The sequence below is a fragment of the Carya illinoinensis genome, chromosome 11 (assembly GCF_018687715.1).
Source record: "Carya illinoinensis cultivar Pawnee chromosome 11, C.illinoinensisPawnee_v1, whole genome shotgun sequence".
Classification (NCBI taxonomy): Eukaryota; Viridiplantae; Streptophyta; class Magnoliopsida; order Fagales; family Juglandaceae; genus Carya; species Carya illinoinensis.
In genome coordinates, this window is record NC_056762.1 from 19,783,725 (window position 1) to 19,808,380 (window position 24,656).

Genomic DNA, 24,656 nt, shown 5'->3' on the forward strand with positions numbered 1-24,656 from the left:
ATAGGCAGGGTGCGGCTAGGTCGTAATAGGATTATATTAGTTTTTCGCTGGTAGCATGATGGGTGCGATCATACCAGCACTAATGCACCGGATCCCATCAGAACTCCGCAGTTAAGCGTGCTTGGGCGAGAGTAGTACTAGGATGGGTGACCTCCTGGGAAGTCCTCGTGTTGCACCCCCCCTTTTAATTTTTACCGCATCTCTGGTCGGATGGACCGGAACGAGAACCAGGGAATGGATTTTTAGGAAAATCGCACCGACCCCATCGCGTAGCAATGGGTATCGGTCAGATCGCCGGTTGGCATGAGATAGGCAGGGTGCGGCTAGGTCGTAATAGGATTATATTAGTTTTTCGCTGGTAGCATGATGGGTGCGATCATACCAGCACTAATGCACCGGATCCCATCAGAACTCCGCAGTTAAGCGTGCTTGGGCGAGAGTAGTACTAGGATGGGTGACCTCCTGGGAAGTCCTCGTGTTGCACCCCCCCTTTTTATTTTTACCGCATCTCCGGTCGGATGGACCGGAACGACAACCGGGCAATGGATTCTTAGGAAAATCGCACCGACCCCATCGCTATCAATCAGATCGCCGGTTGGCATGGGATAGGCAGGGTGCGGCTAGGTCGTAATAGGATTATATTAGTTTTTCGCTGGTAGCATGATGGGTGCGATCATACCAGCACTAATGCACCGGATCCCATTAGAACTCCGCAGTTAAGCGTGCTTGGGCGAGAGTAGTACTAGGATGGGTGACCTCCTGGGAAGTCCTCGTGTTGCACCCCCCCTTTTAATTTTTACCGCATCTCTGGTCGGATGGACCGGAACGAGAACCAGGGAATGGATTTTTAGGAAAATCGCACCGACCCCATCGCGTAGCAATGGGTATCGGTCAGATCGCCGGTTGGCATGAGATAGGCAGGGTGCGGCTAGGTCGTAATAGGATTATATTAGTTTTTCGCTGGTAGCATGATGGGTGCGATCATACCAGCACTAATGCACTGGATCCCATCAGAACTCCGCAGTTAAGCGTGCTTGGGCGAGAGTAGTACTAGGATGGGTGACCTCCTGGGAAGTCCTCGTGTTGCACCCCCCCTTTTTATTTTTACCGCATCTCCGGTCGGATGGACCGGAACGACAACCGGGCAATGGATTCTTAGGAAAATCGCACCGACCCCATCGCGTAGCAATGGGTATCGATCAGATCGCCGGTTGGCATGGGATAGGCATGGTGCGGCTAGGTCGTAATAGGATTATATTAGTTTTTCGCTGGTAGCATGATGGGTGCGATCATACCTGCACTAATGCACCGGATCCCATCAGAACTCCGCAGTTAAGCGTGCTTGGGCGAGAGTAGTACTAGGATGGGTGACCTCCTGGGAAGTCCTCGTGTTGCACCCCCCCTTTTTATTTTTACCGCATCTCCGGTCGGATGGACCGGAACGACAACCGGGCAATGGATTCTTAGGAAAATCGCACCGACCCCATCGCGTAGCGATGGGTATCGATCAGATCGCCGGTTGGCATGGGATAGGCATGGTGCGGCTAGGTCGTAATAGGATTATATTAGTTTTTCGCTGGTAGCATGATGGGTGCGATCATACCAGCACTAATGCACCGGATCCCATCAGAACTCCGCAGTTAAGCGTGCTTGGGCGAGAGTAGTACTAGGATGGGTGACCTCCTGGGAAGTCCTCGTGTTGCACCCCCCCTTTTTATTTTTACCGCATCTCCGGTCGGATGGACCGGAACGACAACCGGGCAATGGATTCTTAGGAAAATCGCACCGACCCCATCGCTATCAATCAGATCGCCAGTTGGCATGGGATAGGCAGGGTGCGGCTAGGTCGTAATAGGATTATATTAGTTTTTCGCTGGTAGCATGATGGGTGCGATCATACCAGCACTAATGCACCGGATCCCATCAGAACTCCGCAGTTAAGCGTGCTTGGGCGAGAGTAGTACTAGGATGGGTGACCTCCTGGGAAGTCCTCGTGTTGCACCCCCCCTTTTAATTTTTACCGCATCTCTGGTCGGATGGACCGGAACGAGAACCAGGGAATGGATTTTTAGGAAAATCGCACCGACCCCATCGCGTAGCTATGGGTATCGGTCAGATCGCCGGTTGGCATGAGATAGGCAGGGTGCGGCTAGGTCGTAATAGGATTATATTAGTTTTTCGCTGGTAGCATGATGGGTGCGATCATACCAGCACTAATGCACCGGATCCCATCAGAACTCCGCAGTTAAGCGTGCTTGGGCGACAGTAGTACTAGGATGGGTGACCTCCTGGGAAGTCCTCGTGTTGCACCCCCCCTTTTTATTTTTACCGTATCTCCGGTCGGATGGACCGGAACGAGAACCGGGCAATGGATTCTTAGGAAAATCGCACCGACCCCATCGCGTAGCAATGGGTATCGATCTGATCGCCGGTTGGCATGGGATAGGCAGGGTGCGGCTAGGTCGTAATAGGATTATATTAGTTTTTCGCTGGTAGCATGATGGGTGCGATCATACCAGCACTAATGCACCGGATCCCATCAGAACTCCGCAGTTAAGCGTGCTTGGGCGAGAGTAGTACTAGGATGGGTGACCTCCTGGGAAGTCCTCGTGTTGCACCCCCCGTTTTTATTTTTACCGCATCTCCGGTCGGATGGACCGGAACGAGAACCGGGCAATGGATTCTTAGGAAAATCGCACCGACCCCATCGCGTAGCAATGGGTATCGATCAGATCGCCGGTTGGCATGGGATAGGCAGGGTGCGGCTAGGTCGTAATAGGATTATATTAGTTTTTCGCTGGTAGCATGATGGGTGCGATCATACCAGCACTAATGCACCGGATCCCATCAGAACTCCGCAGTTAAGCGTGCTTGGGCGAGAGTAGTACTAGGATGGGTGACCTCCTGGGAAGTCCTCGTGTTGCACCCCCCCTTTTTATTTTTACCGCATCTCCGGTCGGATGGACCGGAACGACAACCGGGCAATGGATTCTTAGGAAAATCGCACCGACCCCATCGCGTAGCAATGGGTATCGATCAGATCGCCGGTTGGCATGGGATAGGCATGGTGCGGCTAGGTCGTAATAAGATTATATTAGTTTTTCGCTGGTAGCATGATGGGTGCGATCATACCAGCACTAATGCACTGGATCCCATCAGAACTCCGCAGTTAAGCGTGCTTGGGCGAGAGTAGTACTAGGATGGGTGACCTCCTGGGAAGTCCTCGTGTTGCACCCCCCCTTTTTATTTTTACCGCATCTCCGGTCGGATGGACCGGAACGACAACCGGGCAATGGATTCTTAGGAAAATCGCACCGACCCCATCGCGTAGCAATGGGTATCGATCAGATCGCCGGTTGGCATGGGATAGGCATGGTGCGGCTAGGTCGTAATAAGATTATATTAGTTTTTCGCTGGTAGCATGATGGGTGCGATCATACCAGCACTAATGCACTGGATCCCATCAGAACTTCGCAGTTAAGCGTGCTTGGGCGAGAGTAGTACTAGGATGGGTGACCTCCTGGGAAGTCCTCGTGTTGCACCCCCCCTTTTTATTTTTACCGCATCTCCGGTCGGATGGACCGGAACGACAACCGGGCAATGGATTCTTAGGAAAATCGCACCGACCCCATCGCTATCAATCAGATCGCCAGTTGGCATGGGATAGGCAGGGTGCGGCTAGGTCGTAATAGGATTATATTAGTTTTTCGCTGGTAGCATGATGGGTGCGATCATACCAGCACTAATGCACCGGATCCCATCAGAACTCCGCAGTTAAGCGTGCTTGGGCGAGAGTAGTACTAGGATGGGTGACCTCCTGGGAAGTCCTCGTGTTGCACCCCCCCTTTTTATTTTTACCGCATCTCCGGTCGGATGGACCGGAACGACAACCGGGCAATGGATTCTTAGGAAAATCGCACCGACCCCATCGCGTAGCAATGGGTATCGATCAGATCGCCGGTTGGCATGGGATAGGCATGGTGCGGCTAGGTCGTAATAGGATTATATTAGTTTTTCGCTGGTAGCATGATGGGTGCGATCATACCTGCACTAATGCACCGGATCCCATCAGAACTCCGCAGTTAAGCGTGCTTGGGCGAGAGTAGTACTAGGATGGGTGACCTCCTGGGAAGTCCTCGTGTTGCACCCCCCCTTTTTATTTTTACCGCATCTCCGGTCGGATGGACCGGAACGACAACCGGGCAATGGATTCTTAGGAAAATCGCACCGACCCCATCGCGTAGCGATGGGTATCGATCAGATCGCCGGTTGGCATGGGATAGGCATGGTGCGGCTAGGTCGTAATAGGATTATATTAGTTTTTCGCTGGTAGCATGATGGGTGCGATCATACCAGCACTAATGCACCGGATCCCATCAGAACTCCGCAGTTAAGCGTGCTTGGGCGAGAGTAGTACTAGGATGGGTGACCTCCTGGGAAGTCCTCGTGTTGCACCCCCCCTTTTTATTTTTACCGCATCTCCGGTCGGATGGACCGGAACGACAACCGGGCAATGGATTCTTAGGAAAATCGCACCGACCCCATCGCTATCAATCAGATCGCCAGTTGGCATGGGATAGGCAGGGTGCGGCTAGGTCGTAATAGGATTATATTAGTTTTTCGCTGGTAGCATGATGGGTGCGATCATACCAGCACTAATGCACCGGATCCCATCAGAACTCCGCAGTTAAGCGTGCTTGGGCGAGAGTAGTACTAGGATGGGTGACCTCCTGGGAAGTCCTCGTGTTGCACCCCCCCTTTTAATTTTTACCGCATCTCTGGTCGGATGGACCGGAACGAGAACCAGGGAATGGATTTTTAGGAAAATCGCACCGACCCCATCGCGTAGCAATGGGTATCGGTCAGATCGCCGGTTGGCATGAGATAGGCAGGGTGCGGCTAGGTCGTAATAGGATTATATTAGTTTTTCGCTGGTAGCATGATGGGTGCGATCATACCAGCACTAATGCACCGGATCCCATCAGAACTCCGCAGTTAAGCGTGCTTGGGCGAGAGTAGTACTAGGATGGGTGACCTCCTGGGAAGTCCTCGTGTTGCACCCCCCCTTTTTATTTTTACCGTATCTCCGGTCGGATGGACCGGAACGAGAACCGGGCAATGGATTCTTAGGAAAATCGCACCGACCCCATCGCGTAGCAATGGGTATCGATCTGATCGCCGGTTGGCATGGGATAGGCAGGGTGCGGCTAGGTCGTAATAGGATTATATTAGTTTTTCGCTGGTAGCATGATGGGTGCGATCATACCAGCACTAATGCACCGGATCCCATCAGAACTCCGCAGTTAAGCGTGCTTGGGCGAGAGTAGTACTAGGATGGGTGACCTCCTGGGAAGTCCTCGTGTTGCACCCCCCCTTTTAATTTTTACCGCATCTCTGGTCGGATGGACCGGAACGAGAACCAGGGAATGGATTTTTAGGAAAATCGCACCGACCCCATCGCGTAGCAATGGGTATCGGTCAGATCGCCGGTTGGCATGAGATAGGCAGGGTGCGGCTAGGTCGTAATAGGATTATATTAGTTTTTCGCTGGTAGCATGATGGGTGCGATCATACCAGCACTAATGCACCGGATCCCATCAGAACTCCGCAGTTAAGCGTGCTTGGGCGAGAGTAGTACTAGGATGGGTGACCTCCTGGGAAGTCCTCGTGTTGCACCCCCCCTTTTTATTTTTACCGCATCTCCGGTCGGATGGACCGGAACGACAACCGGGCAATGGATTCTTAGGAAAATCGCACCGACCCCATCGCGTAGCAATGGGTATCGATCAGATCGCCGGTTGGCATGGGATAGGCATGGTGCGGCTAGGTCGTAATAGGATTATATTAGTTTTTCGCTGGTAGCATGATGGGTGCGATCATACCAGCACTAATGCACCGGATCCCATCAGAACTCCGCAGTTAAGCGTGCTTGGGCGAGAGTAGTACTAGGATGGGTGACCTCCTGGGAAGTCCTCGTGTTGCACCCCCCCTTTTTATTTTTACCGCATCTCCGGTCGGATGGACCGGAACGACAACCGGGCAATGGATTCTTAGGAAAATCGCACCGACCCCATCGCTATCAATCAGATCGCCAGTTGGCATGGGATAGGCAGGGTGCGGCTAGGTCGTAATAGGATTATATTAGTTTTTCGCTGGTAGCATGATGGGTGCGATCATACCAGCACTAATGCACCGGATCCCATCAGAACTCCGCAGTTAAGCGTGCTTGGGCGAGAGTAGTACTAGGATGGGTGACCTCCTGGGAAGTCCTCGTGTTGCACCCCCCCTTTTAATTTTTACCGCATCTCTGGTCGGATGGACCGGAACGAGAACCAGGGAATGGATTTTTAGGAAAATCGCACCGACCCCATCGCGTAGCAATGGGTATCGGTCAGATCGCCGGTTGGCATGAGATAGGCAGGGTGCGGCTAGGTCGTAATAGGATTATATTAGTTTTTCGCTGGTAGCATGATGGGTGCGATCATACCAGCACTAATGCACCGGATCCCATCAGAACTCCGCAGTTAAGCGTGCTTGGGCGAGAGTAGTACTAGGATGGGTGACCTCCTGGGAAGTCCTCGTGTTGCACCCCCCCTTTTTATTTTTACCGCATCTCCGGTCGGATGGACCGGAACGACAACCGGGCAATGGATTCTTAGGAAAATCGCACCGACCCCATCGCGTAGCAATGGGTATCGATCAGATCGCCGGTTGGCATGGGATAGGCATGGTGCGGCTAGGTCGTAATAGGATTATATTAGTTTTTCGCTGGTAGCATGATGGGTGCGATCATAGCAGCACTAATGCACCGGATCCCATCAGAACTCCGCAGTTAAGCGTGCTTGGGCGAGAGTAGTACTAGGATGGGTGACCTCCTGGGAAGTCCTCGTGTTGCACCCCCCCTTTTTATTTTTACCGCATCTCCGGTCGGATGGACCGGAACGACAACCGGGCAATGGATTCTTAGGAAAATCGCACCGACCCCATCGCTATCAATCAGATCGCCGGTTGGCATGGGATAGGCTGGGTGCGGCTAGGTCGTAATAGGATTATATTAGTTTTTCGCTGGTAGCATGATGGGTGCGATCATACCAGCACTAATGCACCGGATCCCATCAGAACTCCGCAGTTAAGCGTGCTTGGGCGAGAGTAGTACTAGGATGGGTGACCTCCTGGGAAGTCCTCGTGTTGCACCCCGCCTTTTAATTTTTACCGCATCTCTGGTCGGATGGACCGGAACGAGAACCAGGGAATGGATTTTTAGGAAAATCGCACCGACCCCATCGCGTAGCGATGGGTATCGGTCAGATCGCCGGTTGGCATGAGATAGGCAGGGTGCGGCTAGGTCGTAATAGGATTATATTAGTTTTTCGCTGGTAGCATGATGGGTGCGATCATACTAGCACTAATGCACTGGATCCCATCAGAACTCCGCAGTTAAGCGTGCTTGGGCGAGAGTAGTACTAGGATGGGTGACCTCCTGGGAAGTCCTCGTGTTGCACCCCCCCTTTTTATTTTTACCGCATCTCCGGTCGGATGGACCGGAACGACAACCGGGCAATGGATTCTTAGGAAAATCGCACCGACCCCATCGCGTAGCGATGGGTATCGATCAGATCGCCGGTTGGCATGGGATAGGCATGGTGCGGCTAGGTCGTAATAGGATTATATTAGTTTTTCGCTGGTAGCATGATGGGTGCGATCATACCAGCACTAATGCACCGGATCCCATCAGAACTCCGCAGTTAAGCGTGCTTGGGCGAGAGTAGTACTAGGATGGGTGACCTCCTGGGAAGTCCTCGTGTTGCACCCCCCCTTTTTATTTTTACCGCATCTCCGGTCGGATGGACCGGAACGACAACCGGGCAATGGATTCTTAGGAAAATCGCACCGACCCCATCGCTATCAATCAGATCGCCAGTTGGCATGGGATAGGCAGGGTGCGGCTAGGTCGTAATAGGATTATATTAGTTTTTCGCTGGTAGCATGATGGGTGCGATCATACCAGCACTAATGCACCGGATCCCATCAGAACTCCGCAGTTAAGCGTGCTTGGGCGAGAGTAGTACTAGGATGGGTGACCTCCTGGGAAGTCCTCGTGTTGCAACCCCCCTTTTAATTTTTACCGCATCTCTGGTCGGATGGACCGGAACGAGAACCAGGGAATGGATTTTTAGGAAAATCGCACCGACCCCATCGCGTAGCAATGGGTATCGGTCAGATCGCCGGTTGGCATGAGATAGGCAGGGTGCGGCTAGGTCGTAATAGGATTATATTAGTTTTTCGCTGGTAGCATGATGGGTGCGATCAAACCAGCACTAATGCACTGGATCCCATCAGAACTCCGCAGTTAAGCGTGCTTGGGCGAGAGTAGTACTAGGATGGGTGACCTCCTGGGAAGTCCTCGTGTTGCACCCCCTTTTTTTATTTTTACCGCATCTCCGGTCGGATGGACCGGAACGACAACCGGGCAATGGATTCTTAGGAAAATCGCACCGACCCCATCGCTATCAATCAGATCGCCAGTTGGCATGGGATAGGCAGGGTGCGGCTAGGTCGTAATAGGATTATATTAGTTTTTCGCTGGTAGCATGATGGGTGCGATCATACCAGCACTAATGCACCGGATCCCATCAGAACTCTGCAGTTAAGCGTGCTTGGGCGAGAGTAGTACTAGGATGGGTGACCTCCTGGGAAGTCCTCGTGTTGCAACCCCCCTTTTAATTTTTACCGCATCTCTGGTCGGATGGACCGGAACGAGAACCAGGGAATGGATTTTTAGGAAAATCGCACCGACCCCATCGCGTAGCAATGGGTATCGGTCAGATCGCCGGTTGGCATGAGATAGGCAGGGTGCGGCTAGGTCGTAATAGGATTATATTAGTTTTTCGCTGGTAGCATGATGGGTGCGATCATACCAGCACTAATGCACCGGATCCCATCAGAACTCCGCAGTTAAGCGTGCTTGGGCGAGAGTAGTACTAGGATGGGTGACCTCCTGGGAAGTCCTCGTGTTGCACCCCCCCTTTTTATTTTTACCGTATCTCCGGTCGGATGTACCGGAACGAGAACCGGGCAATGGATTCTTAGGAAAATCGCACCGACCCCATCGCGTAGCAATGGGTATCGATCTGATCGCCGGTTGGCATGGGATAGGCAGGGTGCGGCTAGGTCGTAATAGGATTATATTAGTTTTTCGCTGGTAGCATGATGGGTGCGATCATACCAGCACTAATGCACCGGATCCCATCAGAACTCCGCAGTTAAGCGTGCTTGGGCGAGAGTAGTACTAGGATGGGTGACCTCCTGGGAAGTCCTCGTGTTGCACCCCCCTTTTTTATTTTTACCGCATCTCCGGTCGGATGGACCGGAACGAGAACCGGGCAATGGATTCTTAGGAAAATCGCACCGACCCCATCGCGTAGCAATGGGTATCGATCAGATCGCCGGTTGGCATGGGATAGGCAGGGTGCGGCTAGGTCGTAATAGGATTATATTAGTTTTTCGCTGGTAGCATGATGGGTGCGATCATACCAGCACTAATGCACCGGATCCCATCAGAACTCCGCAGTTAAGCGTGCTTGGGCGAGAGTAGTACTAGGATGGGTGACCTCCTGGGAAGTCCTCGTGTTGCACCCCCCCTTTTTATTTTTACCGCATCTCCGGTCGGATGGACCGGAACGACAACCGGGCAATGGATTCTTAGGAAAATCGCACCGACCCCATCGCGTAGCAATGGGTATCGATCAGATCGCCGGTTGGCATGGGATAGGCATGGTGCGGCTAGGTCGTAATAAGATTATATTAGTTTTTCGCTGGTAGCATGATGGGTGCGATCATACCAGCACTAATGCACTGGATCCCATCAGAACTTCGCAGTTAAGCGTGCTTGGGCGAGAGTAGTACTAGGATGGGTGACCTCCTGGGAAGTCCTCGTGTTGCACCCCCCCTTTTTATTTTTACCGCATCTCCGGTCGGATGGACCGGAACGACAACCGGGCAATGGATTCTTAGGAAAATCGCACCGACCCCATCGCTATCAATCAGATCGCCAGTTGGCATGGGATAGGCAGGGTGCGGCTAGGTCGTAATAGGATTATATTAGTTTTTCGCTGGTAGCATGATGGGTGCGATCATACCAGCACTAATGCACCGGATCCCATCAGAACTCCGCAGTTAAGCGTGCTTGGGCGAGAGTAGTACTAGGATGGGTGACCTCCTGGGAAGTCCTCGTGTTGCACCCCCCCTTTTAATTTTTACCGCATCTCTGGTCGGATGGACCGGAACGAGAACCAGGGAATGGATTTTTAGGAAAATCGCACCGACCCCATCGCGTAGCAATGGGTATCGGTCAGATCGCCGGTTGGCATGAGATAGGCAGGGTGCGGCTAGGTCGTAATAGGATTATATTAGTTTTTCGCTGGTAGCATGATGGGTGCGATCATACCAGCACTAATGCACCGGATCCCATCAGAACTCCGCAGTTAAGCGTGCTTGGGCGAGAGTAGTACTAGGATGGGTGACCTCCTGGGAAGTCCTCGTGTTGCACCCCCCCTTTTTATTTTTACCGCATCTCCGGTCGGATGGACCGGAACGACAACCGGGCAATGGATTCTTAGGAAAATCGCACCGACCCCATCGCGTAGCAATGGGTATCGATCAGATCGCCGGTTGGCATGGGATAGGCATGGTGCGGCTAGGTCGTAATAGGATTATATTAGTTTTTCGCTGGTAGCATGATGGGTGCGATCATACCAGCACTAATGCACCGGATCCCATCAGAACTCCGCAGTTAAGCGTGCTTGGGCGAGAGTAGTACTAGGATGGGTGACCTCCTGGGAAGTCCTCGTGTTGCACCCCCCCTTTTTATTTTTACCGCATCTCCGGTCGGATGGACCGGAACGACAACCGGGCAATGGATTCTTAGGAAAATCGCACCGACCCCATCGCTATCAATCAGATCGCCAGTTGGCATGGGATAGGCAGGGTGCGGCTAGGTCGTAATAGGATTATATTAGTTTTTCGCTGGTAGCATGATGGGTGCGATCATACCAGCACTAATGCACCGGATCCCATCAGAACTCCGCAGTTAAGCGTGCTTGGGCGAGAGTAGTACTAGGATGGGTGACCTCCTGGGAAGTCCTCGTGTTGCACCCCCCCTTTTAATTTTTACCGCATCTCTGGTCGGATGGACCGGAACGAGAACTAGGGAATGGATTTTTAGGAAAATCGCACCGACCCCATCGCGTAGCAATGGGTATCGGTCAGATCGCCGGTTGGCATGAGATAGGCAGGGTGCGGCTAGGTCGTAATAGGATTATATTAGTTTTTCGCTGGTAGCATGATGGGTGCGATCATACCAGCACTAATGCACCGGATCCCATCAGAACTCCGCAGTTAAGCGTGCTTGGGCGAGAGTAGTACTAGGATGGGTGACCTCCTGGGAAGTCCTCGTGTTGCACCCCCCCTTTTTATTTTTACCGTATCTCCGGTCGGATGGACCGGAACGAGAACCGGGCAATGGATTCTTAGGAAAATCGCACCGACCCCATCGCGTAGCAATGGGTATCGATCTGATCGCCGGTTGGCATGGGATAGGCAGGGTGCGGCTAGGTCGTAATAGGATTATATTAGTTTTTCGCTGGTAGCATGATGGGTGCGATCATACCAGCACTAATGCACCGGATCCCATCAGAACTCCGCAGTTAAGCGTGCTTGGGCGAGAGTAGTACTAGGATGGGTGACCTCCTGGGAAGTCCTCGTGTTGCACCCCCCGTTTTTATTTTTACCGCATCTCCGGTCGGATGGACCGGAACGAGAACCGGGCAATGGATTCTTAGGAAAATCGCACCGACCCCATCGCGTAGCAATGGGTATCGATCAGATCGCCGGTTGGCATGGGATAGGCAGGGTGCGGCTAGGTCGTAATAGGATTATATTAGTTTTTCGCTGGTAGCATGATGGGTGCGATCATACCAGCACTAATGCACCGGATCCCATCAGAACTCCGCAGTTAAGCGTGCTTGGGCGAGAGTAGTACTAGGATGGGTGACCTCCTGGGAAGTCCTCGTGTTGCACCCCCCCTTTTTATTTTTACCGCATCTCCGGTCGGATGGACCGGAACGACAACCGGGCAATGGATTCTTAGGAAAATCGCACCGACCCCATCGCGTAGCAATGGGTATCGATCAGATCGCCGGTTGGCATGGGATAGGCATGGTGCGGCTAGGTCGTAATAAGATTATATTAGTTTTTCGCTGGTAGCATGATGGGTGCGATCATACCAGCACTAATGCACAGGATCCCATCAGAACTTCGCAGTTAAGCGTGCTTGGGCGAGAGTAGTACTAGGATGGGTGACCTCCTGGGAAGTCCTCGTGTTGCACCCCCCCTTTTTATTTTTACCGCATCTCCGGTCGGATGGACCGGAACGACAACCGGGCAATGGATTCTTAGGAAAATCGCACCGACCCCATCGCTATCAATCAGATCGCCAGTTGGCATGGGATAGGCAGGGTGCGGCTAGGTCGTAATAGGATTATATTAGTTTTTCGCTGGTAGCATGATGGGTGCGATCATACCAGCACTAATGCACCGGATCCCATCAGAACTCCGCAGTTAAGCGTGCTTGGGCGAGAGTAGTACTAGGATGGGTGACCTCCTGGGAAGTCCTCGTGTTGCACCCCCCCTTTTAATTTTTACCGCATCTCTGGTCGGATGGACCGGAACGAGAACCAGGGAATGGATTTTTAGGAAAATCGCACCGACCCCATCGCGTAGCAATGGGTATCGGTCAGATCGCCGGTTGGCATGAGATAGGCAGGGTGCGGCTAGGTCGTAATAGGATTATATTAGTTTTTCGCTGGTAGCATGATGGGTGCGATCATACCAGCACTAATGCACCGGATCCCATCAGAACTCCGCAGTTAAGCGTGCTTGGGCGAGAGTAGTACTAGGATGGGTGACCTCCTGGGAAGTCCTCGTGTTGCACCCCCCCTTTTTATTTTTACCGCATCTCCGGTCGGATGGACCGGAACGACAACCGGGCAATGGATTCTTAGGAACATCGCACCGACCCCATCGCGTAGCAATGGGTATCGATCAGATCGCCGGTTGGCATGGGATAGGCATGGTGCGGCTAGGTCGTAATAGGATTATATTAGTTTTTCGCTGGTAGCATGATGGGTGCGATCATACCAGCACTAATGCACCGGATCCCATCAGAACTCCGCAGTTAAGCGTGCTTGGGCGAGAGTAGTACTAGGATGGGTGACCTCCTGGGAAGTCCTCGTGTTGCACCCCCCCTTTTTATTTTTACCGCATCTCCGGTCGGATGGACCGGAACGACAACCGGGCAATGGATTCTTAGGAAAATCGCACCGACCCCATCGCTATCAATCAGATCGCCAGTTGGCATGGGATAGGCAGGGTGCGGCTAGGTCGTAATAGGATTATATTAGTTTTTCGCTGGTAGCATGATGGGTGCGATCATACCAGCACTAATGCACCGGATCCCATCAGAACTCCGCAGTTAAGCGTGCTTGGGCGAGAGTAGTACTAGGATGGGTGACCTCCTGGGAAGTCCTCGTGTTGCACCCCCCCTTTTAATTTTTACCGCATCTCTGGTCGGATGGACCGGAACGAGAACCAGGGAATGGATTTTTAGGAAAATCGCACCGACCCCATCGCGTAGCAATGGGTATCGGTCAGATCGCCGGTTGGCATGAGATAGGCAGGGTGCGGCTAGGTCGTAATAGGATTATATTAGTTTTTCGCTGGTAGCATGATGGGTGCGATCATACCAGCACTAATGCACCGGATCCCATCAGAACTCCGCAGTTAAGCGTGCTTGGGCGAGAGTAGTACTAGGATGGGTGACCTCCTGGGAAGTCCTCGTGTTGCACCCCCCCTTTTTATTTTTACCGCATCTCCGGTCGGATGGACCGGAACGACAACCGGGCAATGGATTCTTAGGAAAATCGCACCGACCCCATCGCGTAGCAATGGGTATCGATCAGATCGCCGGTTGGCATGGGATAGGCATGGTGCGGCTAGGTCGTAATAGGATTATATTAGTTTTTCGCTGGTAGCATGATGGGTGCGATCATAGCAGCACTAATGCACCGGATCCCATCAGAACTCCGCAGTTAAGCGTGCTTGGGCGAGAGTAGTACTAGGATGGGTGACCTCCTGGGAAGTCCTCGTGTTGCACCCCCCCTTTTTATTTTTACCGCATCTCCGGTCGGATGGACCGGAACGACAACCGGGCAATGGATTCTTAGGAAAATCGCACCGACCGCATCGCGTAGCAATGGGTATCGATCAGATCGCCGGTTGGCATGGGATAGGCATGGTGCGGCTAGGTCGTAATAAGATTATATTAGTTTTTCGCTGGTAGCATGATGGGTGCGATCATACCAGCACTAATGCACTGGATCCCATCAGAACTTCGCAGTTAAGCGTGCTTGGGCGAGAGTAGTACTAGGATGGGTGACCTCCTGGGAAGTCCTCGTGTTGCACCCCCCCTTTTAATTTTTACCGCATCTCCGGTCGGATGGACCGGAACGACAACCGGGCAATGGATTCTTAGGAAAATCGCACCGACCCCATCGCGTAGCAATGGGTATCGGTCAGATCGCCGGTTGGCATGAGATAGGCAGGGTGCGGCTAGGTCGTAATAGGATTATATTAGTTTTTCGCTGGTAGCATGATGGGTGCGATCATACCAGCACTAATGCACCGGATCCCATCAGAACTCCGCAGTTAAGCGTGCTTGGGCGAGAGTAGTACTAGGATGGGTGACCTCCTGGGAAGTCCTCGTGTTGCACCCCCCCTTTTAATTTTTACCGCATCTCTGGTCGGATGGACCGGAACGAGAACCAGGGAATGGATTTTTAGGAAAATCGCACCGACCCCATCGCGTAGCAATGGGTATCGGTCAGATCGCCGGTTGGCATGAGATAGGCAGGGTGCGGCTAGGTCGTAATAGGATTATATTAGTTTTTCGCTGGTAGCATGATGGGTGCGATCATACCAGCACTAATGCACCGGATCCCATCAGAACTCCGCAGTTAAGCGTGCTTGGGCGAGAGTAGTACTAGGATGGGTGACCTCCTGGGAAGTCCTCGTGTTGCACCCCCCCTTTTTATTTTTACCGCATCTCCGGTCGGATGGACCGGAACGACAACCGGGCAATGGATTCTTAGGAAAATCGCACCGACCCCATCGCGTAGCAATGGGTATCGATCAGATCGCCGGTTGGCATGGGATAGGCATGGTGCGGCTAGGTCGTAATAGGATTATATTAGTTTTTCGCTGGTAGCATGATGGGTGCGATCATACCAGCACTAATGCACCGGATCCCATCAGAACTCCGCAGTTAAGCGTGCTTGGGCGAGAGTAGTACTAGGATGGGTGACCTCCTGGGAAGTCCTCGTGTTGCACCCCCCCTTTTTATTTTTACCGCATCTCCGGTCGGATGGACCGGAACGACAACCGGGCAATGGATTCTTAGGAAAATCGCACCGACCCCATCGCTATCAATCAGATCGCCAGTTGGCATGGGATAGGCAGGGTGCGGCTAGGTCGTAATAGGATTATATTAGTTTTTCGCTGGTAGCATGATGGGTGCGATCATACCAGCACTAATGCACCGGATCCCATCAGAACTCCGCAGTTAAGCGTGCTTGGGCGAGAGTAGTACTAGGATGGGTGACCTCCTGGGAAGTCCTCGTGTTGCACCCCCCCTTTTAATTTTTACCGCATCTCTGGTCGGATGGACCGGAACGAGAACTAGGGAATGGATTTTTAGGAAAATCGCACCGACCCCATCGCGTAGCAATGGGTATCGGTCAGATCGCCGGTTGGCATGAGATAGGCAGGGTGCGGCTAGGTCGTAATAGGATTATATTAGTTTTTCGCTGGTAGCATGATGGGTGCGATCATAGCAGCACTAATGCACCGGATCCCATCAGAACTCCGCAGTTAAGCGTGCTTGGGCGAGAGTAGTACTAGGATGGGTGACCTCCTGGGAAGTCCTCGTGTTGCACCCCCCCTTTTTATTTTTACCGTATCTCCGGTCGGATGGACCGGAACGAGAACCGGGCAATGGATTCTTAGGAAAATCGCACCGACCCCATCGCGTAGCAATGGGTATCGATCTGATCGCCGGTTGGCATGGGATAGGCAGGGTGCGGCTAGGTCGTAATAGGATTATATTAGTTTTTCGCTGGTAGCATGATGGGTGCGATCATACCAGCACTAATGCACCGGATCCCATCAGAACTCCGCAGTTAAGCGTGCTTGGGCGAGAGTAGTACTAGGATGGGTGACCTCCTGGGAAGTCCTCGTGTTGCACCCCCCTTTTTTATTTTTACCGCATCTCCGGTCGGATGGACCGGAACGAGAACCGGGCAATGGATTCTTAGGAAAATCGCACCGACCCCATCGCGTAGCAATGGGTATCGATCAGATCGCCGGTTGGCATGGGATAGGCAGGGTGCGGCTAGGTCGTAATAGGATTATATTAGTTTTTCGCTGGTAGCATGATGGGTGCGATCATACCAGCACTAATGCACCGGATCCCATCAGAACTCCGCAGTTAAGCGTGCTTGGGCGAGAGTAGTACTAGGATGGGTGACCTCCTGGGAAGTCCTCGTGTTGCACCCCCCCTTTTTATTTTTACCGCATCTCCGGTCGGATGGACCGGAACGACAACCGGGCAATGGATTCTTAGGAAAATCGCACCGACCCCATCGCGTAGCAATGGGTATCGATCAGATCGCCGGTTGGCATGGGATAGGCATGGTGCGGCTAGGTCGTAATAAGATTATATTAGTTTTTCGCTGGTAGCATGATGGGTGCGATCATACCAGCACTAATGCACTGGATCCCATCAGAACTTCGCAGTTAAGCGTGCTTGGGCGAGAGTAGTACTAGGATGGGTGACCTCCTGGGAAGTCCTCGTGTTGCACCCCCCCTTTTTATTTTTACCGCATCTCCGGTCGGATGGACCGGAACGACAACCGGGCAATGGATTCTTAGGAAAATCGCACCGACCCCATCGCTATCAATCAGATCGCCAGTTGGCATGGGATAGGCAGGGTGCGGCTAGGTCGTAATAGGATTATATTAGTTTTTCGCTGGTAGCATGATGGGTGCGATCATACCAGCACTAATGCACCGGATCCCATCAGAACTCCGCAGTTAAGCGTGCTTGGGCGAGAGTAGTACTAGGATGGGTGACCTCCTGGGAAGTCCTCGTGTTGCACCCCCCCTTTTAATTTTTACCGCATCTCTGGTCGGATGGACCGGAACGAGAACCAGGGAATGGATTTTTAGGAAAATCGCACCGACCCCATCGCGTAGCAATGGGTATCGGTCAGATCGCCGGTTGGCATGAGATAGGCAGGGTGCGGCTAGGTCGTAATAGGATTATATTAGTTTTTCGCTGGTAGCATGATGGGTGCGATCATACCAGCACTAATGCACCGGATCCCATCAGAACTCCGCAGTTAAGCGTGCTTGGGCGAGAGTAGTACTAGGATGGGTGACCTCCTGGGAAGTCCTCGTGTTGCACCCCCCCTTTTTATTTTTACCGCATCTCCGGTCGGATGGACCGGAACGACAACCGGGCAATGGATTCTTAGGAACATCGCACCGACCCCATCGCGTAGCAATGGGTATCGATCAGATCGCCGGTTGGCATGGGATAGGCATGGTGCGGCTAGGTCGTAATAGGATTATATTAGTTTTTCGCTGGTACCATGATGGGTGCGATCATACCAGCACTAATGCACCGGATCCCATCAGAACTCCGCAGTTAAGCGTGCTTGGGCGAGAGTAGTACTAGGATGGGTGACCTCCTGGGAAGTCCTCGTGTTGCACCCCCCCTTTTTATTTTTACCGCATCTCCGGTCGGATGGACCGGAACGACAACCGGGCAATGGATTCTTAGGAAAATCGCACCGACCCCATCGCTATCAATCAGATCGCCAGTTGGCATGGGATAGGCAGGGTGCGGCTAGGTCGTAATAGGATTATATTAGTTTTTCGCTGGTAGCATGATGGGTGCGATCATACCAGCACTAATGCACCGGATCCCATCAGAACTCCGCAGTTAAGCGTGCTTGGGCGAGAGTAGTACTAGGATGGGTGACCTCCTGGGAAGTCCTCGTGTTGCACCCCCCCTTTTAATTTTTACCGCATCTCTGGTCGGATGGACCGGAACGAGAACCAGGGAATGGATTTTTAGGAAAATCGCACCGACCCCATCGCGTAGCAATGGGTATCGGTCAGATCGCCGGTTGGCATGAGATAGGCAGGGTGCGGCTAGGTCGTAATAGGATTATATTAGTTTTTCGCTGGTAGCATGATGGGTGCGATCATACCAGCACTAATGCACCGGATCCCATCAGAACTCCGCAGTTAAGCGTGCTTGGGCGAGAGTAGTACTAGGATGGGTGACCTCCTGGGAAGTCCTCGTGTTGCACCCCCCCTTTTTATTTTTACCGCATCTCCGGTCGGATGGACCGGAACGACAACCGGGCAATGGATTCTTAGGAAAATCGCACCGACCCCATCGCGTAGCAATGGGTATCGATCAGATCGCCGGTTGGCATGGGATAGGCATGGTGCGGCTAGGTCGTAATAGGATTATATTAGTTTTTCGCTGGTAGCATGATGGGTGCGATCATAGCAGCACTAATGCACCGGATCCCATCAGAACTCCGCAGTTAAGCGTGCTTGGGCGAGAGTAGTACTAGGATGGGTGACCTCCTGGGAAGTCCTCGTGTTGCACCCCCCCTTTTTATTTTTACCGCATCTCCGGTCGGATGGACCGGAACGACAACCGGGCAATGGATTCTTAGGAAAATCGCACCGACCGCATCGCGTAGCAATGGGTATCGATCAGATCGCCGGTTGGCATGGGATAGGCATGGTGCGGCTAGGTCGTAATAAGATTATATTAGTTTTTCGCTGGTAGCATGATGGGTGCGATCATACCAGCACTAATGCACTGGATCCCATCAGAACTTCGCAGTTAAGCGTGCTTGGGCGAGAGTAGTACTAGGATGGGTGACCTCCTGGGAAGTCCTCGTGTTGCACCCCCCCTTTTAATTTTTACCGCATCTCTGGTCGGATGGACCGGAACGAGAACCAGGGAATGGATTTTTAGGAAAATCGCACCGACCCCATCGCGTAGCAATGGGTATCGGTCAGATCGCCGGTTGGCATGAGATAGGCAGGGTGCGGCTAGGTCGTAATAGGATTATATTAGTTTTTCGCTGGTAGCATGATGGGTGCGATCATACCAGCACTAATGCACCGGATCCCATCAGAACTCCGCAGTTAAGCGTGCTTGGGCGAGAGTAGTACTAGGATGGGTGACCTCCTGGGAAGTCCTCGTGTTGCACCCCCCCTTTTTATTTTTACCGCATCTCCGGTCGGATGGACCGGAACGACAACCGGGCAATGGATTCTTAGGAACATCGCACCGACCCCATCGCGTAGCAATGGGTATCGATCAGATCGCCGGTTGGCATGGGATAGGCATGGTGCGGCTAGGTCGTAATAGGATTATATTAGTTTTTCGCTGGTAGCATGATGGGTGCGATCATACCAGCACTAATGCACCGGATCCCATCAGAACTCCGCAGTTAAGCGTGCTTGGGCGAGAGTAGTACTAGGATGGGTGACCTCCTGGGAAGTCCTCGTGTTGCACCCCCCCTTTTTATTTTTACCGCATCTCCGGTCGGATGGACCGGAACGACAACCGGGCAATGGATTCTTAGGAAAATCGCACCGACCCCATCGCTATCAATCAGATCGCCAGTTGGCATGGGATAGGCAGGGTGCGGCTAGGTCGTAATAGGATTATATTAGTTTTTCGCTGGTAGCATGATGGGTGCGATCATACCAGCACTAATGCACCGGATCCCATCAGAACTCCGCAGTTAAGCGTGCTTGGGCGAGAGTAGTACTAGGATGGGTGACCTCCTGGGAAGTCCTCGTGTTGCACCCCCCCTTTTAATTTTTACCGCATCTCTGGTCGGATGGACCGGAACGAGAACCAGGGAATGGATTTTTAGGAAAATCGCACCGACCCCATCGCGTAGCAATGGGTATCGGTCAGATCGCCGGTTGGCATGAGATAGGCAGGGTGCGGCTAGGTCGTAATAGGATTATATTAGTTTTTCGCTGGTAGCATGATGGGTGCGATCATACCAGCACTAATGCACCGGATCCCATCAGAACTCCGCAGTTAAGCGTGCTTGGGCGAGAGTAGTACTAGGATGGGTGACCTCCTGGGAAGTCCTCGTGTTGCACCCCCCCTTTTTATTTTTACCGCATCTCCGGTCGGATGGACCGGAACGACAACCGGGCAATGGATTCTTAGGAAAATCGCACCGACCCCATCGCGTAGCAATGGGTATCGATCAGATCGCCGGTTGGCATGGGATAGGCATGGTGCGGCTAGGTCGTAATAGGATTATATTAGTTTTTCGCTGGTAGCATGATGGGTGCGATCATAGCAGCACTAATGCACCGGATCCCATCAGAACTCCGCAGTTAAGCGTGCTTGGGCGAGAGTAGTACTAGGATGGGTGACCTCCTGGGAAGTCCTCGTGTTGCACCCCCCCTTTTTATTTTTACCGCATCTCCGGTCGGATGGACCGGAACGACAACCGGGCAATGGATTCTTAGGAAAATCGCACCGACCCCATCGCTATCAATCAGATCGCCGGTTGGCATGGGATAGGCAGGGTGCGGCTAGGTCGTAATAGGATTATATTAGTTTTTCGCTGGTAGCATGATGGGTGCGATCATACCAGCACTAATGCACCGGATCCCATCAGAACTCCGCAGTTAAGCGTGCTTGGGCGAGAGTAGTACTAGGATGGGTGACCTCCTGGGAAGTCCTCGTGTTGCACCCCCCCTTTTAATTTTTACCGCATCTCTGGTCGGATGGACCGGAACGAGAACCAGGGAATGGATTTTTAGGAAAATCGCACCGACCCCATCGCGTAGCGATGGGTATCGGTCAGATCGCCGGTTGGCATGAGATAGGCAGGGTGCGGCTAGGTCGTAATAGGATTATATTAGTTTTTCGCTGGTAGCATGATGGGTGCGATCATACCAGCTCTAATGCACTGGATCCCATCAGAACTCCGCAGTTAAGCGTGCTTGGGCGAGAGTAGTACTAGGATGGGTGACCTCCTGGGAAGTCCTCGTGTTGCACCCCCCCTTTTTATTTTTACCGCATCTCCGGTCGGATGGACCGGAACGACAACCGCGCAATGGATTCTTAGGAAAATCGCACCGACCCCATCGCGTAGCAATGGGTATCGATCAGATCGCCGGTTGGCATGGGATAGGCATGGTGCGGCTAGGTCGTAATAGGATTATATTAGTTTTTCGCTGGTAGCATGATGGGTGTGATCATACCAGCACTAATGCACCGGATCCCATCAGAACTCCGCAGTTAAGCGTGCTTGGGCGAGAGTAGTACTAGGATGGGTGACCTCCTGGGAAGTCCTCGTGTTGCACCCCCCCTTTTTATTTTTACCGCATCTCCGGTCGGATGGACCGGAACGACAACCGGGCAATGGATTCTTAGGAAAATCGCACCGACCCCATCGCGTAGCAATGGGTATCGATCAGATCGCCGGTTGGCATGGGATAGGCATGGTGCGGCTAGGTCGTAATAGGATTATATTAGTTTTTCGCTGGTAGCATGATGGGTGCGATCATAGCAGCACTAATGCACCGGATCCCATCAGAACTCCGCAGTTAAGCGTGCTTGGGCGAGAGTAGTACTAGGATGGGTGACCTCCTGGGAAGTCCTCGTGTTGCACCCCCCCTTTTTATTTTTACCGCATCTCCGGTCGGATGGACCGGAACGACAACCGGGCAATGGATTCTTAGGAAAATCGCACCGACCCCATCGCTATCAATCAGATCGCCGGTTGGCATGGGATAGGCAGGGTGCGGCTAGGTCGTAATAGGATTATATTAGTTTTTCGCTGGTAGCATGATGGGTGCGATCATACCAGCACTAATGCACCGGATCCCATCAGAACTCCGCAGTTAAGCGTGCTTGGGCGAGAGTAGTACTAGGATGGGTGACCTCCTGGGAAGTCCTCGTGTTGCACCCCCCCTTTTAATTTTTACCGCATCTCTGGTCGGATGGACCGGAACGAGAACCAGGGAATGGATTTTTAGGAAAATCGCACCGACCCCATCGCGTAGCGATGGGTATCGGTCAGATCGCCGGTTGGCATGAGATAGGCAGGGTGCGGCTAGGTCGTAATAGGATTATATTAGTTTTTCGCTGGTAGCATGATGGGTGCGATCATACCAGCACTAATGCACTGGATCCCATCAGAACTCCGCAGTTAAGCGTGCTTGGGCGAGAGTAGTACTAGGATGGGTGACCTCCTGGGAAGTCCTCGTGTTGCACCCCCCCTTTTTATTTTTACCGCATCTCCGGTCGGATGGACCGGAACGACAACCGCGCAATGGATTCTTAGGAAAATCGCACCGACCCCATCGCGTAGCAATGGGTATCGATCAGATCGCCGGTTGGCATGGGATAGGCATGGTGCGGCTAGGTCGTAATAGGATTATATTAGTTTTTCGCTGGTAGCATGATGGGTGCGATCATACCAGCACTAATGCACCGGATCCCATCAGAACTCCGCAGTTAAGCGTGCTTGGGCGAGAGTAGTACTAGGATGGGTGACCTCCTGGGAAGTCCTCGTGTTGCACCCCCCCTTTTTATTTTTACCGCATCTCCGGTCGGATGGACCGGAACGACAACCGGGCAATGGATTCTTAGGAAAATCGCACCGACCCCATCGCGTAGCGATGGGTATCGATCAGATCGCCGGTTGGCATGGGATAGGCATGGTGCGGCTAGGTCGTAATAAGATTATATTAGTTTTTCGCTGGTAGCATGATGGGTGCGATCATACCAGCACTAATGCACTGGATCCCATCAGAACTTCGCAGTTAAGCGTGCTTGGGCGAGAGTAGTACTAGGATGGGTGACCTCCTGGGAAGTCCTCGTGTTGCACCCCCCCTTTTTATTTTTACCGCATCTCCGGTCGGATGGACCGGAACGACAACCGGGCAATGGATTCTTAGGAAAATCGCACCGACCCCATCGCTATCAATCAGATCGCCAGTTGGCATGGGATAGGCAGGGTGCGGCTAGGTCGTAATAGGATTATATTAGTTTTTCGCTGGTAGCATGATGGGTGCGATCATACCAGCACTAATGCACCGGATCCCATCAGAACTCCGCAGTTAAGCGTGCTTGGGCGAGAGTAGTACTAGGATGGGTGACCTCCTGGGAAGTCCTCGTGTTGCACCCCCCCTTTTAATTTTTACCGCATCTCTGGTCGGATGGACCGGAACGAGAACCAGGGAATGGATTTTTAGGAAAATCGCACCGACCCCATCGCGTAGCAATGGGTATCGGTCAGATCGCCGGTTGGCATGAGATAGGCAGGGTGCGGCTAGGTCGTAATAGGATTATATTAGTTTTTCGCTGGTAGCATGATGGGTGCGATCATACCAGCACTAATGCACCGGATCCCATCAGAACTCCGCAGTTAAGCGTGCTTGGGCGAGAGTAGTACTAGGATGGGTGACCTCCTGGGAAGTCCTCGTGTTGCACCCCCCCTTTTTATTTTTACCGCATCTCCGGTCGGATGGACCGGAACGACAACCGGGCAATGGATTCTTAGGAAAATCGCACCGACCCCATCGCGTAGCAATGGGTATCGATCAGATCGCCGGTTGGCATGGGATAGGCATGGTGCGGCTAGGTCGTAATAGGATTATATTAGTTTTTCGCTGGTAGCATGATGGGTGCGATCATACCAGCACTAATGCACCGGATCCCATCAGAACTCCGCAGTTAAGCGTGCTTGGGCGAGAGTAGTACTAGGATGGGTGACCTCCTGGGAAGTCCTCGTGTTGCACCCCCCCTTTTTATTTTTACCGCATCTCCGGTCGGATGGACCGGAACGACAACCGGGCAATGGATTCTTAGGAAAATCGCACCGACCCCATCGCTATCAATCAGATCGCCAGTTGGCATGGGATAGGCAGGGTGCGGCTAGGTCGTAATAGGATTATATTAGTTTTTCGCTGGTAGCATGATGGGTGCGATCATACCAGCACTAATGCACCGGATCCCATCAGAACTCCGCAGTTAAGCGTGCTTGGGCGAGAGTAGTACTAGGATGGGTGACCTCCTGGGAAGTCCTCGTGTTGCACCCCCCCTTTTAATTTTTACCGCATCTCTGGTCGGATGGACCGGAACGAGAACCAGGGAATGGATTTTTAGGAAAATCGCACCGACCCCATCGCGTAGCAATGGGTATCGGTCAGATCGCCGGTTGGCATGAGATAGGCAGGGTGCGGCTAGGTCGTAATAGGATTATATTAGTTTTTCGCTGGTAGCATGATGGGTGCGATCATACCAGCACTAATGCACTGGATCCCATCAGAACTCCGCAGTTAAGCGTGCTTGGGCGAGAGTAGTACTAGGATGGGTGACCTCCTGGGAAGTCCTCGTGTTGCACCCCCCCTTTTTATTTTTACCGCATCTCCGGTCGGATGGACCGGAACGAGAACCGCGCAAT

The 24,656-nt window shown here is 52.5% G+C and overlaps 81 non-coding genes across 81 annotated transcripts; all 81 read left to right on the forward strand.

Moving 5' to 3' along the window:
• Nucleotides 1-60: 60 nt before the first annotated feature.
• LOC122286857 lies at nt 61-179 on the forward strand. Its single transcript, XR_006234171.1, has one exon. It is a non-coding gene; the product is annotated as a 5S ribosomal RNA (ribosomal RNA).
• A 189-nt stretch (nt 180-368) lies between these two features.
• On the forward strand, nt 369-487 carry LOC122286858. The gene has a single exon (XR_006234172.1). It is a non-coding gene; the product is annotated as a 5S ribosomal RNA (ribosomal RNA).
• A 178-nt stretch (nt 488-665) lies between these two features.
• On the forward strand, nt 666-784 carry LOC122287210. The gene has a single exon (XR_006234513.1). It is a non-coding gene; the product is annotated as a 5S ribosomal RNA (ribosomal RNA).
• A 189-nt stretch (nt 785-973) lies between these two features.
• On the forward strand, nt 974-1,092 carry LOC122287429. Its single transcript, XR_006234724.1, has one exon. It is a non-coding gene; the product is annotated as a 5S ribosomal RNA (ribosomal RNA).
• Nucleotides 1,093-1,281: 189 nt separating this feature from the next.
• LOC122287202 lies at nt 1,282-1,400 on the forward strand. Its single transcript, XR_006234505.1, has one exon. It is a non-coding gene; the product is annotated as a 5S ribosomal RNA (ribosomal RNA).
• Nucleotides 1,401-1,589: 189 nt separating this feature from the next.
• On the forward strand, nt 1,590-1,708 carry LOC122286859. Its single transcript, XR_006234173.1, has one exon. It is a non-coding gene; the product is annotated as a 5S ribosomal RNA (ribosomal RNA).
• A 178-nt stretch (nt 1,709-1,886) lies between these two features.
• On the forward strand, nt 1,887-2,005 carry LOC122286860. The gene has a single exon (XR_006234174.1). It is a non-coding gene; the product is annotated as a 5S ribosomal RNA (ribosomal RNA).
• Nucleotides 2,006-2,194: 189 nt separating this feature from the next.
• LOC122288719 lies at nt 2,195-2,313 on the forward strand. The gene has a single exon (XR_006235971.1). It is a non-coding gene; the product is annotated as a 5S ribosomal RNA (ribosomal RNA).
• Nucleotides 2,314-2,502: 189 nt separating this feature from the next.
• LOC122286861 lies at nt 2,503-2,621 on the forward strand. Its single transcript, XR_006234175.1, has one exon. It is a non-coding gene; the product is annotated as a 5S ribosomal RNA (ribosomal RNA).
• A 189-nt stretch (nt 2,622-2,810) lies between these two features.
• LOC122286862 lies at nt 2,811-2,929 on the forward strand. Its single transcript, XR_006234176.1, has one exon. It is a non-coding gene; the product is annotated as a 5S ribosomal RNA (ribosomal RNA).
• Nucleotides 2,930-3,118: 189 nt separating this feature from the next.
• On the forward strand, nt 3,119-3,237 carry LOC122287430. Its single transcript, XR_006234725.1, has one exon. It is a non-coding gene; the product is annotated as a 5S ribosomal RNA (ribosomal RNA).
• Nucleotides 3,238-3,426: 189 nt separating this feature from the next.
• On the forward strand, nt 3,427-3,545 carry LOC122288540. Its single transcript, XR_006235798.1, has one exon. It is a non-coding gene; the product is annotated as a 5S ribosomal RNA (ribosomal RNA).
• A 178-nt stretch (nt 3,546-3,723) lies between these two features.
• On the forward strand, nt 3,724-3,842 carry LOC122286863. The gene has a single exon (XR_006234177.1). It is a non-coding gene; the product is annotated as a 5S ribosomal RNA (ribosomal RNA).
• A 189-nt stretch (nt 3,843-4,031) lies between these two features.
• Nucleotides 4,032-4,150, forward strand: LOC122287203. The gene has a single exon (XR_006234506.1). It is a non-coding gene; the product is annotated as a 5S ribosomal RNA (ribosomal RNA).
• A 189-nt stretch (nt 4,151-4,339) lies between these two features.
• Nucleotides 4,340-4,458, forward strand: LOC122286864. The gene has a single exon (XR_006234178.1). It is a non-coding gene; the product is annotated as a 5S ribosomal RNA (ribosomal RNA).
• Nucleotides 4,459-4,636: 178 nt separating this feature from the next.
• Nucleotides 4,637-4,755, forward strand: LOC122286866. The gene has a single exon (XR_006234180.1). It is a non-coding gene; the product is annotated as a 5S ribosomal RNA (ribosomal RNA).
• A 189-nt stretch (nt 4,756-4,944) lies between these two features.
• On the forward strand, nt 4,945-5,063 carry LOC122286867. Its single transcript, XR_006234181.1, has one exon. It is a non-coding gene; the product is annotated as a 5S ribosomal RNA (ribosomal RNA).
• A 189-nt stretch (nt 5,064-5,252) lies between these two features.
• Nucleotides 5,253-5,371, forward strand: LOC122286868. Its single transcript, XR_006234182.1, has one exon. It is a non-coding gene; the product is annotated as a 5S ribosomal RNA (ribosomal RNA).
• A 189-nt stretch (nt 5,372-5,560) lies between these two features.
• Nucleotides 5,561-5,679, forward strand: LOC122286869. Its single transcript, XR_006234183.1, has one exon. It is a non-coding gene; the product is annotated as a 5S ribosomal RNA (ribosomal RNA).
• A 189-nt stretch (nt 5,680-5,868) lies between these two features.
• LOC122286870 lies at nt 5,869-5,987 on the forward strand. Its single transcript, XR_006234184.1, has one exon. It is a non-coding gene; the product is annotated as a 5S ribosomal RNA (ribosomal RNA).
• A 178-nt stretch (nt 5,988-6,165) lies between these two features.
• On the forward strand, nt 6,166-6,284 carry LOC122286872. Its single transcript, XR_006234186.1, has one exon. It is a non-coding gene; the product is annotated as a 5S ribosomal RNA (ribosomal RNA).
• A 189-nt stretch (nt 6,285-6,473) lies between these two features.
• On the forward strand, nt 6,474-6,592 carry LOC122286873. The gene has a single exon (XR_006234187.1). It is a non-coding gene; the product is annotated as a 5S ribosomal RNA (ribosomal RNA).
• A 189-nt stretch (nt 6,593-6,781) lies between these two features.
• On the forward strand, nt 6,782-6,900 carry LOC122288401. Its single transcript, XR_006235663.1, has one exon. It is a non-coding gene; the product is annotated as a 5S ribosomal RNA (ribosomal RNA).
• A 178-nt stretch (nt 6,901-7,078) lies between these two features.
• On the forward strand, nt 7,079-7,197 carry LOC122286874. The gene has a single exon (XR_006234188.1). It is a non-coding gene; the product is annotated as a 5S ribosomal RNA (ribosomal RNA).
• Nucleotides 7,198-7,386: 189 nt separating this feature from the next.
• LOC122288190 lies at nt 7,387-7,505 on the forward strand. Its single transcript, XR_006235459.1, has one exon. It is a non-coding gene; the product is annotated as a 5S ribosomal RNA (ribosomal RNA).
• Nucleotides 7,506-7,694: 189 nt separating this feature from the next.
• Nucleotides 7,695-7,813, forward strand: LOC122286875. The gene has a single exon (XR_006234189.1). It is a non-coding gene; the product is annotated as a 5S ribosomal RNA (ribosomal RNA).
• A 178-nt stretch (nt 7,814-7,991) lies between these two features.
• Nucleotides 7,992-8,110, forward strand: LOC122287614. The gene has a single exon (XR_006234904.1). It is a non-coding gene; the product is annotated as a 5S ribosomal RNA (ribosomal RNA).
• A 189-nt stretch (nt 8,111-8,299) lies between these two features.
• LOC122288216 lies at nt 8,300-8,418 on the forward strand. Its single transcript, XR_006235487.1, has one exon. It is a non-coding gene; the product is annotated as a 5S ribosomal RNA (ribosomal RNA).
• Nucleotides 8,419-8,596: 178 nt separating this feature from the next.
• LOC122288555 lies at nt 8,597-8,715 on the forward strand. The gene has a single exon (XR_006235812.1). It is a non-coding gene; the product is annotated as a 5S ribosomal RNA (ribosomal RNA).
• A 189-nt stretch (nt 8,716-8,904) lies between these two features.
• Nucleotides 8,905-9,023, forward strand: LOC122286876. The gene has a single exon (XR_006234190.1). It is a non-coding gene; the product is annotated as a 5S ribosomal RNA (ribosomal RNA).
• Nucleotides 9,024-9,212: 189 nt separating this feature from the next.
• On the forward strand, nt 9,213-9,331 carry LOC122286878. Its single transcript, XR_006234192.1, has one exon. It is a non-coding gene; the product is annotated as a 5S ribosomal RNA (ribosomal RNA).
• Nucleotides 9,332-9,520: 189 nt separating this feature from the next.
• On the forward strand, nt 9,521-9,639 carry LOC122286879. The gene has a single exon (XR_006234193.1). It is a non-coding gene; the product is annotated as a 5S ribosomal RNA (ribosomal RNA).
• Nucleotides 9,640-9,828: 189 nt separating this feature from the next.
• Nucleotides 9,829-9,947, forward strand: LOC122288541. The gene has a single exon (XR_006235799.1). It is a non-coding gene; the product is annotated as a 5S ribosomal RNA (ribosomal RNA).
• A 178-nt stretch (nt 9,948-10,125) lies between these two features.
• On the forward strand, nt 10,126-10,244 carry LOC122286880. The gene has a single exon (XR_006234194.1). It is a non-coding gene; the product is annotated as a 5S ribosomal RNA (ribosomal RNA).
• Nucleotides 10,245-10,433: 189 nt separating this feature from the next.
• Nucleotides 10,434-10,552, forward strand: LOC122286881. Its single transcript, XR_006234195.1, has one exon. It is a non-coding gene; the product is annotated as a 5S ribosomal RNA (ribosomal RNA).
• A 189-nt stretch (nt 10,553-10,741) lies between these two features.
• Nucleotides 10,742-10,860, forward strand: LOC122286882. The gene has a single exon (XR_006234196.1). It is a non-coding gene; the product is annotated as a 5S ribosomal RNA (ribosomal RNA).
• A 178-nt stretch (nt 10,861-11,038) lies between these two features.
• LOC122286883 lies at nt 11,039-11,157 on the forward strand. Its single transcript, XR_006234197.1, has one exon. It is a non-coding gene; the product is annotated as a 5S ribosomal RNA (ribosomal RNA).
• Nucleotides 11,158-11,346: 189 nt separating this feature from the next.
• On the forward strand, nt 11,347-11,465 carry LOC122286884. Its single transcript, XR_006234198.1, has one exon. It is a non-coding gene; the product is annotated as a 5S ribosomal RNA (ribosomal RNA).
• A 189-nt stretch (nt 11,466-11,654) lies between these two features.
• Nucleotides 11,655-11,773, forward strand: LOC122286885. The gene has a single exon (XR_006234199.1). It is a non-coding gene; the product is annotated as a 5S ribosomal RNA (ribosomal RNA).
• A 189-nt stretch (nt 11,774-11,962) lies between these two features.
• On the forward strand, nt 11,963-12,081 carry LOC122286886. The gene has a single exon (XR_006234200.1). It is a non-coding gene; the product is annotated as a 5S ribosomal RNA (ribosomal RNA).
• Nucleotides 12,082-12,270: 189 nt separating this feature from the next.
• LOC122283066 lies at nt 12,271-12,389 on the forward strand. The gene has a single exon (XR_006230550.1). It is a non-coding gene; the product is annotated as a 5S ribosomal RNA (ribosomal RNA).
• Nucleotides 12,390-12,567: 178 nt separating this feature from the next.
• On the forward strand, nt 12,568-12,686 carry LOC122286887. The gene has a single exon (XR_006234201.1). It is a non-coding gene; the product is annotated as a 5S ribosomal RNA (ribosomal RNA).
• A 189-nt stretch (nt 12,687-12,875) lies between these two features.
• On the forward strand, nt 12,876-12,994 carry LOC122286889. Its single transcript, XR_006234203.1, has one exon. It is a non-coding gene; the product is annotated as a 5S ribosomal RNA (ribosomal RNA).
• Nucleotides 12,995-13,183: 189 nt separating this feature from the next.
• LOC122286890 lies at nt 13,184-13,302 on the forward strand. The gene has a single exon (XR_006234204.1). It is a non-coding gene; the product is annotated as a 5S ribosomal RNA (ribosomal RNA).
• A 178-nt stretch (nt 13,303-13,480) lies between these two features.
• LOC122286891 lies at nt 13,481-13,599 on the forward strand. The gene has a single exon (XR_006234205.1). It is a non-coding gene; the product is annotated as a 5S ribosomal RNA (ribosomal RNA).
• Nucleotides 13,600-13,788: 189 nt separating this feature from the next.
• Nucleotides 13,789-13,907, forward strand: LOC122286892. The gene has a single exon (XR_006234206.1). It is a non-coding gene; the product is annotated as a 5S ribosomal RNA (ribosomal RNA).
• Nucleotides 13,908-14,096: 189 nt separating this feature from the next.
• On the forward strand, nt 14,097-14,215 carry LOC122288402. Its single transcript, XR_006235664.1, has one exon. It is a non-coding gene; the product is annotated as a 5S ribosomal RNA (ribosomal RNA).
• Nucleotides 14,216-14,404: 189 nt separating this feature from the next.
• On the forward strand, nt 14,405-14,523 carry LOC122288543. Its single transcript, XR_006235801.1, has one exon. It is a non-coding gene; the product is annotated as a 5S ribosomal RNA (ribosomal RNA).
• A 189-nt stretch (nt 14,524-14,712) lies between these two features.
• LOC122286893 lies at nt 14,713-14,831 on the forward strand. The gene has a single exon (XR_006234207.1). It is a non-coding gene; the product is annotated as a 5S ribosomal RNA (ribosomal RNA).
• A 189-nt stretch (nt 14,832-15,020) lies between these two features.
• LOC122286894 lies at nt 15,021-15,139 on the forward strand. The gene has a single exon (XR_006234208.1). It is a non-coding gene; the product is annotated as a 5S ribosomal RNA (ribosomal RNA).
• A 189-nt stretch (nt 15,140-15,328) lies between these two features.
• Nucleotides 15,329-15,447, forward strand: LOC122286895. The gene has a single exon (XR_006234209.1). It is a non-coding gene; the product is annotated as a 5S ribosomal RNA (ribosomal RNA).
• A 178-nt stretch (nt 15,448-15,625) lies between these two features.
• On the forward strand, nt 15,626-15,744 carry LOC122286896. Its single transcript, XR_006234210.1, has one exon. It is a non-coding gene; the product is annotated as a 5S ribosomal RNA (ribosomal RNA).
• Nucleotides 15,745-15,933: 189 nt separating this feature from the next.
• LOC122288403 lies at nt 15,934-16,052 on the forward strand. The gene has a single exon (XR_006235665.1). It is a non-coding gene; the product is annotated as a 5S ribosomal RNA (ribosomal RNA).
• Nucleotides 16,053-16,241: 189 nt separating this feature from the next.
• LOC122286897 lies at nt 16,242-16,360 on the forward strand. Its single transcript, XR_006234211.1, has one exon. It is a non-coding gene; the product is annotated as a 5S ribosomal RNA (ribosomal RNA).
• A 189-nt stretch (nt 16,361-16,549) lies between these two features.
• Nucleotides 16,550-16,668, forward strand: LOC122286898. The gene has a single exon (XR_006234212.1). It is a non-coding gene; the product is annotated as a 5S ribosomal RNA (ribosomal RNA).
• Nucleotides 16,669-16,857: 189 nt separating this feature from the next.
• On the forward strand, nt 16,858-16,976 carry LOC122288544. The gene has a single exon (XR_006235802.1). It is a non-coding gene; the product is annotated as a 5S ribosomal RNA (ribosomal RNA).
• A 178-nt stretch (nt 16,977-17,154) lies between these two features.
• Nucleotides 17,155-17,273, forward strand: LOC122286900. The gene has a single exon (XR_006234214.1). It is a non-coding gene; the product is annotated as a 5S ribosomal RNA (ribosomal RNA).
• Nucleotides 17,274-17,462: 189 nt separating this feature from the next.
• Nucleotides 17,463-17,581, forward strand: LOC122286902. The gene has a single exon (XR_006234215.1). It is a non-coding gene; the product is annotated as a 5S ribosomal RNA (ribosomal RNA).
• A 189-nt stretch (nt 17,582-17,770) lies between these two features.
• On the forward strand, nt 17,771-17,889 carry LOC122286903. Its single transcript, XR_006234216.1, has one exon. It is a non-coding gene; the product is annotated as a 5S ribosomal RNA (ribosomal RNA).
• Nucleotides 17,890-18,067: 178 nt separating this feature from the next.
• LOC122286904 lies at nt 18,068-18,186 on the forward strand. Its single transcript, XR_006234217.1, has one exon. It is a non-coding gene; the product is annotated as a 5S ribosomal RNA (ribosomal RNA).
• A 189-nt stretch (nt 18,187-18,375) lies between these two features.
• LOC122286905 lies at nt 18,376-18,494 on the forward strand. Its single transcript, XR_006234218.1, has one exon. It is a non-coding gene; the product is annotated as a 5S ribosomal RNA (ribosomal RNA).
• Nucleotides 18,495-18,683: 189 nt separating this feature from the next.
• LOC122288404 lies at nt 18,684-18,802 on the forward strand. The gene has a single exon (XR_006235666.1). It is a non-coding gene; the product is annotated as a 5S ribosomal RNA (ribosomal RNA).
• A 189-nt stretch (nt 18,803-18,991) lies between these two features.
• Nucleotides 18,992-19,110, forward strand: LOC122288545. The gene has a single exon (XR_006235803.1). It is a non-coding gene; the product is annotated as a 5S ribosomal RNA (ribosomal RNA).
• Nucleotides 19,111-19,299: 189 nt separating this feature from the next.
• Nucleotides 19,300-19,418, forward strand: LOC122286906. The gene has a single exon (XR_006234219.1). It is a non-coding gene; the product is annotated as a 5S ribosomal RNA (ribosomal RNA).
• Nucleotides 19,419-19,607: 189 nt separating this feature from the next.
• Nucleotides 19,608-19,726, forward strand: LOC122286907. The gene has a single exon (XR_006234220.1). It is a non-coding gene; the product is annotated as a 5S ribosomal RNA (ribosomal RNA).
• Nucleotides 19,727-19,904: 178 nt separating this feature from the next.
• LOC122286908 lies at nt 19,905-20,023 on the forward strand. Its single transcript, XR_006234221.1, has one exon. It is a non-coding gene; the product is annotated as a 5S ribosomal RNA (ribosomal RNA).
• A 189-nt stretch (nt 20,024-20,212) lies between these two features.
• LOC122286909 lies at nt 20,213-20,331 on the forward strand. The gene has a single exon (XR_006234222.1). It is a non-coding gene; the product is annotated as a 5S ribosomal RNA (ribosomal RNA).
• Nucleotides 20,332-20,520: 189 nt separating this feature from the next.
• Nucleotides 20,521-20,639, forward strand: LOC122288406. The gene has a single exon (XR_006235668.1). It is a non-coding gene; the product is annotated as a 5S ribosomal RNA (ribosomal RNA).
• A 178-nt stretch (nt 20,640-20,817) lies between these two features.
• Nucleotides 20,818-20,936, forward strand: LOC122286910. Its single transcript, XR_006234223.1, has one exon. It is a non-coding gene; the product is annotated as a 5S ribosomal RNA (ribosomal RNA).
• A 189-nt stretch (nt 20,937-21,125) lies between these two features.
• Nucleotides 21,126-21,244, forward strand: LOC122288424. Its single transcript, XR_006235685.1, has one exon. It is a non-coding gene; the product is annotated as a 5S ribosomal RNA (ribosomal RNA).
• A 189-nt stretch (nt 21,245-21,433) lies between these two features.
• On the forward strand, nt 21,434-21,552 carry LOC122287254. The gene has a single exon (XR_006234555.1). It is a non-coding gene; the product is annotated as a 5S ribosomal RNA (ribosomal RNA).
• Nucleotides 21,553-21,741: 189 nt separating this feature from the next.
• LOC122288408 lies at nt 21,742-21,860 on the forward strand. The gene has a single exon (XR_006235669.1). It is a non-coding gene; the product is annotated as a 5S ribosomal RNA (ribosomal RNA).
• Nucleotides 21,861-22,038: 178 nt separating this feature from the next.
• Nucleotides 22,039-22,157, forward strand: LOC122286912. The gene has a single exon (XR_006234225.1). It is a non-coding gene; the product is annotated as a 5S ribosomal RNA (ribosomal RNA).
• A 189-nt stretch (nt 22,158-22,346) lies between these two features.
• LOC122287431 lies at nt 22,347-22,465 on the forward strand. The gene has a single exon (XR_006234726.1). It is a non-coding gene; the product is annotated as a 5S ribosomal RNA (ribosomal RNA).
• A 189-nt stretch (nt 22,466-22,654) lies between these two features.
• LOC122286913 lies at nt 22,655-22,773 on the forward strand. Its single transcript, XR_006234226.1, has one exon. It is a non-coding gene; the product is annotated as a 5S ribosomal RNA (ribosomal RNA).
• Nucleotides 22,774-22,962: 189 nt separating this feature from the next.
• Nucleotides 22,963-23,081, forward strand: LOC122288546. The gene has a single exon (XR_006235804.1). It is a non-coding gene; the product is annotated as a 5S ribosomal RNA (ribosomal RNA).
• A 178-nt stretch (nt 23,082-23,259) lies between these two features.
• Nucleotides 23,260-23,378, forward strand: LOC122286914. Its single transcript, XR_006234227.1, has one exon. It is a non-coding gene; the product is annotated as a 5S ribosomal RNA (ribosomal RNA).
• Nucleotides 23,379-23,567: 189 nt separating this feature from the next.
• Nucleotides 23,568-23,686, forward strand: LOC122286915. Its single transcript, XR_006234228.1, has one exon. It is a non-coding gene; the product is annotated as a 5S ribosomal RNA (ribosomal RNA).
• Nucleotides 23,687-23,875: 189 nt separating this feature from the next.
• Nucleotides 23,876-23,994, forward strand: LOC122286916. The gene has a single exon (XR_006234229.1). It is a non-coding gene; the product is annotated as a 5S ribosomal RNA (ribosomal RNA).
• A 178-nt stretch (nt 23,995-24,172) lies between these two features.
• LOC122286918 lies at nt 24,173-24,291 on the forward strand. The gene has a single exon (XR_006234230.1). It is a non-coding gene; the product is annotated as a 5S ribosomal RNA (ribosomal RNA).
• A 189-nt stretch (nt 24,292-24,480) lies between these two features.
• LOC122287433 lies at nt 24,481-24,599 on the forward strand. The gene has a single exon (XR_006234728.1). It is a non-coding gene; the product is annotated as a 5S ribosomal RNA (ribosomal RNA).
• Nucleotides 24,600-24,656: the final 57 nt, after the last annotated feature.